Source organism: Dryobates pubescens, chromosome Z (assembly GCF_014839835.1).
Source record: "Dryobates pubescens isolate bDryPub1 chromosome Z, bDryPub1.pri, whole genome shotgun sequence".
NCBI lineage: Eukaryota > Metazoa > Chordata > Aves > Piciformes > Picidae > Dryobates > Dryobates pubescens.
The window spans coordinates 77,739,479-77,746,290 of record NC_071657.1 but is presented as its reverse complement, the minus strand read 5'-3'; positions in this window follow the sequence as shown (position 1 = coordinate 77,746,290).

Genomic DNA, 6,812 nt, shown 5'->3' with positions numbered 1-6,812 from the left:
CAGCTCCTCCTGGAACAGATCTGGGAGAGGGTCCAGAGAGGGACCAGAGTGACCTCCCTTCTCTGATGGGGAACACTTGCCCCTTCCCCATTGCCCCTGGGGCTTGCTCCATGCCCACCTCTCCCTGCAGCTCAGCCTCAGCAGATGGCCAAAGCAAGCTTGGCTAGGAGGTGAGGATGGTGCTCCTCTGTGTGACAGGATGTTTCACATCCACCTTGGAGCAGTGGCTTCAGGTGCTAGCCCATCAAAAACAGCACAGAAATCAGTGGTTTGATCCTTGGACCTGTAGTCTAATGCAAGCAGTAACACATTGAACCGTGGCATGAGAATTACACGGGGGTGCTGAACATCTGCATTGGGGTCTCACCACTCTGAGGGGGTTGTCTCCTCCTGCAGCATGTGGGCTTTCAGCCCTTCATCTCTGCAGCAAGTTGGGGCATGCAGGCACCAGGTGTGTCCCCTTCTTGCTGCCTTAGCTGCTGAAGGAAGCAAGCTCTGGAGGGCAGGCTTTGCAGTGAGCATCCGCAGCACCAGAGCTGGCTTCTGGGAAACCATGGATCAGCCTCCCACTGCTGGCAGCTCTCCACAGCTCAGCAGCTGCTTTCACAGCTTTGTTCTGCTGCAAAGTGGATCAAGGCTTAAGTTTAAAAATTGTCATTTTCCCTTTCTCCTCCTATGGGTCATTTCCCACCCGCTTCGTACTCTTGATGCACTGCTGGTCTGGTGTTGCATTAGGTGAACTGATACTAGAAAACAATTAAAGGAGATGTTAGTAAGTGGCCAGGAGTATATAAAAGTTATGAGAGTGACCCTCAGGAGCTCAGGTGAGAAACCACAGACCTGGGTGTGGTGTCTGTGTATCAGAGGAGGTGCCATCAGGCACTGACTGCCCCAAAAACTGCATTACCAAGGTCAGTGAAAGACAGCAATGGAGCCATCTGCCATTCCTGGTGAGATGATGCAGTATGTTGATAAAGAATGAGCTTAAGGGACATTGTGGGTGGACAGAGTCTGCTGGGAAGGAGCTGGAGAGGCTCCAGTGCAGTCCAGCATCGCTGGTGTTGGGAGGAAGGGCAGTGAGCAGGGGGTCGTGTGGGCAGAGTAATCCTCTTGTGTTTTCCAAAAGCCTTTGAGAAGCTTTTTTGGGTGTTTTGCAAAGCTTATTAAACCCTGTAGAGAAAGTAAAGTTGCCACAAGATTGGACAAGAGGTTGGTTTGGGAGCTGAGAGCTGTTGTAAGAAGAAGAGGAAGTGAAGGGCAGAGCTTAGTGGTCACTCTCCAGGAAGGAGGGGGATTTGTGGAGTCAGGGAATAACTGAGGTCAGAAGGGACCTCTGGAGGTCATCTAACCCAGCCTCCACTCCAAACACATCTAATGAGCTCAGATTGTGCAAGTACTTTTCCAAGTGAAACCTTGAATGCCTCCAAGAATGTGGATTCAACAGCTTGGCACAAAGGACTTGGAGTTCATGATGAGTTTTTCTTGGTGTCTCCACCAGTGACCTCCAGAAATCAGTCACCAGTAAAATCTGTTGGGCTGGAGAGACAGCTGGAAGTGCCTGTTGAGTATTCCTGTGGGAGAGAAAAAAAAAAACCCGAATCCAGGAGTGCTGACCAACCCAACACCACATTTGTGGCATAGATTCACACAACGGTTTGGGTTGGAAGGGACTTGAAAGCTCATCCAGTTCCAAGACCCTGCCATGGGCAGGGACAGCTCCCAGCAGCCTAGGTTGCTCAAGGCCTCATCCAACTTGGCCTAGAACACCTCCAGGGAGGTCAGTTCTGCTGGAAAATAATAGTGGTCCTTCACACTGTCCCATCATTCTTCCCTCACTTTCCCACACACAGGTGGCTCTTCTTGGTTTGGATGTGGCAGATGGCTGCCACAACAGAAAGAAAAAACCTCCTTCTGTTTGCTGGTGCTTTGGCCATGCAGATCCTGCTGCAGTGGTCTCTGGTGTGGATGAGCATGAAGCACAGCAAGCCTGCCAGAGGTTATGTTTTTAGGATGTTAGAAGGAAACCTTTCTGTTCAGCAAAACCTGTCACTGCTATCTGGAGCTACCTTCTGTCCTTGAGTGTAAACCCTGGAAATTCACCTCTGCTGCAACAAGGCAGGTTATTGTGCAGCCAAAGGTGCTCAGAACATTAGGAGCTGCAGTGGACTTGCACTAACTTTGAATCCAAGTGTTCTAAGTCCCCTCACTCTGAAAATCACAGAATCATGGAATGGTCAGGGTTGGAAGGGACCTCTGATGACTCCACGATCTCTAATCCTTTTGGCACCTGCCCTGCAGCTCTTGCTGAGCATTCAGAAGATCCCTTCTCAGGCTCCTCTTCTCCAGGTTCAACAGCCCCAGGGCTCTCAGCCCTTCCTCCTCACAGAGAGGCTCCAATATGAGATTCAGTAAGGCCAAGAACTGAGTTCTGCACTTGGGTCAGAGCAACCCCATGAAGGATCCAGGCTGGGGGCAGAGTGGCTGGAAACTGCCTAGCAGAAAAGGACACTGGGGGTGCTGGGTGGCAGCAGCTGGAGCTGAGCCAGCAGTGCCCAGGTGGGCAAGAAGGGCAGCAGCAGCCTGGCCTGGAGCAGCAATGGCGTGAGCAGCAGGACCAAGGTGGGGGAGGGTCTGGAAAACAGGTCTTGTGAGGAGTAGCTGAGGAAATTGGGGTTGTTTAGCCTGGTGAAGAGGAGCCTGAGGCTGAGGGAGACCTCATGACTCTCTACAGCTCCTTGAGAGGAGGCTGCAGACAGGAAGGGATTGATCTCTTCTCCTAAGCTTCTAGTGATAGACAAGAGGAAATGGCCTCAGCGTTGTACCATGGGAGGTTTTGGTTGGACGTTAGAAGAAACTTCTTCCCTGAGAGGGCTGTCAGGCACTGGCCCAGGCTGCCCAGGGAGGTGGCTGAATCCCCATCTCTGGCGTTGTTTAAAAGCTGCAGAGGCGTGGTGCTGAGGGCCATGGTTTAGCACCAGATTTGGCAGTTAGGTAATGGTTGGACTCTATGACCTTAAAGGCCTTTTCTAACCAAACCAGTTGTGAACATCTTTGCAGCCTCTGCTGGATGCTCTGCTGAGACTCTCTGTCTCTCCTGAACTGGGGACCCAGGACTCCAGTTGTGGCCTGAGAAGGGCAGAGTGGGAGGAGAACCTCCCTTGACCTGCTGTTGCTCTCTCCTCCATGCACCCCATATGGAGCTGTAAGCTGTGTCTAGATTGGTGCAGGCAGGGCTACACCTTCCACAAGGATGAAATCCTCATCCTTGGCCTGGCTGCAGCTATCTCCTTGACATGGAAAACCATCATATTCCTGCTGTTAGCAAAGGCTGCTGTTTGTTCTCCTCACTTTAGCTCTGATGCTGCTAGAAGCTTCATCAGAATTAACCTAAACCAAAACAATCATGTTCCAAGGTGCAATGCACAAGCCCAGATGTGATGTTATTGGCCAAAAGTGCCTTTTCTGCAGGGTTTTTGTCTCTGTGTGTCAGCAGCAATGGTAAATCCTTGCTGGCTGAAGCATTTGCTGGCCCCAGGATACTCCAGTTCCCCAACTGCCAAGCAGGGAACAGTCAAGAAATCCCCTGTAATCCTCTTCTCCCTCTTAAGACAATCTCTTTATGGCTTCCCCTCACCAGTGCCCACATCATCTGTAGGGTTTTTCTAGGCGGAGGTGCCAAAAGTCTTCTCCACGATGTTTGCCACCACAAATTTAGAACCACAGAAATGTTGAGGTTGGAAGAGATCCTTGGTTGGAGATCATCCAGCCCAAGCTTACCCAGAGCTCACAGTACCACCACTGCTGCTGAGACACAGCCATGGCACCAGAATCACAGAATCAACGAGGTTGGAGAAGACCTCAGAGATCTTCAAGTCCAACCTGTCACCCAACACCTCATGACTACTAAACCATGGCACCAAGTGCCACGTCCAATCCCCTCTTGAACACCTCCACGGATGGTGACTCCACCACCTCCCTGGGCAGCACATTCCAGTGGCTAACGACTCTCCCTGTGAAGAACTTTCTCCTCACTTCGAGTCTAAACCTCCCCTGGTGCAGCTTGAGACTGTGTCCTCCTGTTCTGGTGCTGATTGCCTCGGGGAAGAGACCAACCCCCTCCTCCCTCAGCACCACATCCAGGGGGCTTTGAAACACCTCCAGGGATGAGGACTCCACCACTGCCCTGGGCAGCCCTGGGCCAGTGCCCAAGAACCTTTGCTGGGAAGAAATTGTTCCTTGTGTCCAACCTGAGCCTCCCCTGGCACAACTTGAGGCTGTTTCCTCTTGTCCTATTCTTGTTCCCTGGGAGAAGACTCCAACCCCCACTTGGCTCCAGCCTCCTTTCAGGGAGCTGTAGAGAGCCATAGGTCTCCCCTCAGCCTCCTCTTCTCCAGAATGAACAACCCTGGGTCTCTCAGCTGCTCCTCAGCCAGGAACTTACTTCCTTTCCTCTTTTTCCTTTGTTTGTTGGAAACATACCCTGCGGTCCCCTCAACAGCAAGGCACTGGACCTCCTTCCACAAGAAAACAAGCCACATTTCCATCCAGCTTTAAGGATTGGTTTGCAAATCTTATGTTTTATGCCTCCTGATTGCTAAAGCAGTGCAATTTCAGTCCTTAAACTTGAAGTGCGGCTCCTCAGGTGAGATGAATCCCACACCTACCATCTGCATCATGAGCTGGAAGAGATCCTAATCAGTTTTCTAGGTGGTTCAAGAGAAGAGTGAGAAGTAAACAGGAATCTGCAACCAGTGGTGCCCATGCCCTTCACACCTGGTCTGCAGAAGTGATCAAGGGGTGTTAGTTTGGGTTTGGATTCATTTGGTCCCTTCTCACTAGGGCTGCCTCATTTACCAGCCCAGGTTTTCTTTGTCTCTATGTCTGTGCACATCTCCATGTGTATATATCCCCAAATTCCAGCATGGTGTGGGTTGGAAGGGACCTCTGGGGATTATCCAGTCCAAACCCCTGTTCTAGCAGGGCACCCACAGCAGCTTGCCCAGCAGCACAATGCCCAGGGGGGGTTGGAAGCTCTCCACACCAGGAGACTCCACAACCTCTCTGGGCAGCCTGCTCCAGGCCTCCAGCACCCTCACACCAAACAACTTTCTCCTCCTGCTCACATCCAACCTCCTGCCCTCCACTTTCTGCCCCTTGGCCCTTGGCCTGTCCCTGGGCACCACTCAGCAGAGCCTGGCCCCAGCCTCTTGCCCCCCACAGCTCCTTTAGCTCTTGCTGAGCATTGCTCAGCTCCCCTCTGGGGCTGCTCTGCTCCAGGCTCTCAGCCCCAGGGCTCTCAGCCTTTACTCCTCGCAGAGCTGCTCCAGGACCCTCAGCAGCTTCCCAGCCTCCCTGGACTCTTTCCAGTATATTCCAATCTTTTCAACTAGGAAGCCCAGAACTGGACCCAGGACTCCAGATGTAGTCTCACTAGGGTAGACTAGAGAGGGAGGAGAACCTCTCTTCTCCTGATGGCCACACTCTTCTTCATGCACCCCCGGAGACCACTGGCCTAATTAATTGACCCTAATTAATCCAATTAACCCCATGAGGGCATATTGCTGGCTGATGATGAACTTGTTATCCAGCAGCACTCCCAGATCCTTCTCCATGGAGCAGCTTAGCAGAATATCTTCACACTGCTCTCTCCCTCACCTGTGATGGTCCCATGCTGCTGGTCCCTCCTCTTGATGCAGTGGAGTTGGGCAGTGACCTGGTCCCATGGGACTGGTCCTCACCAGAAGCTTGCTCTGCACTAACAGAAATGGTGACATCCTGGAAGAGCACCAAAATCGTTTCTATTTACCTTCAGATAAGGGGAATCCCATTCAGATGTGATCATTCCTTGGGGGGAGCACTGAAACCACTCCACAGCCTGCACTGTGCAAAGGTTATGATGTCATTTTGCAGGCTGAAAACTGCCTGCATTTGGGCTTCTTTTACAGAAAAGAACTAACTAACTAACCAACAAACCAACTAACTAACTACCTGACTAACTAAGGATTTTGTTTTCTTGCTGATAAAGATTTGGAGAGAGAGGGCCTGAGATGCAGAGTCACAAAAAGGAGCTCCTGTTGACCCCAGCTTTCTCTTCTCCTCCTCCCAACCTGCCTTTTCCCTCTGGCTGCTCAGGCTGCCCAGGCTGAGACCTCTCTCCACAAACATTTGCTTTCCACCCTGCCTAATCCACCCCAATGTCACTGGGGTCTTATCCAGGAATTTCCACAGGGATTAAGTCAGTGGAGTCACTGCCGCAGTGTCCTTTACTCCTTCAGCATTGAGGGGAAGGGGAAAGGGAAGGGGAAGAGGAAAGGAAGGGGAAGGGCAGGGCAGAGAAAGGAAAGGGGAAAGCCCATAGCATTCCTAGGAAAAAAAAAAAAATCAAAGGGAAAAGACCAGAAGCATCCCCAGGAACAAAGAAAACACAGAAATTACCTTTCTATAAACAATTGTAAGAGCAATGACACAGTGTTTTGCATCTCTGTCTGCTTACATTTAGCAAATAACTGTGCACAGTGATCTGAGTGTCAAATAAATGATAGTGATAATGATAACAAGGATGATAGTGATCACAGAATCACAGAACACTAGGGGTTCGAAGGGATCTTGAAGGATCATCCCACCCAACCCTCCTACTGCCAGAGCAGGCTCACCTAAGGCAGGTCACAGAGGAATGCAGCCAGGTGGGTTTGGAGTAACAATGATGATAATAACAACAACAACAACAACAACAACAGAAGAAGAAGAAAGAAGAAGAAGATGAAGAAGAATAACAGGAAGACGAAGAAGAAGGAGAAAGGAGAAAAAGAGAA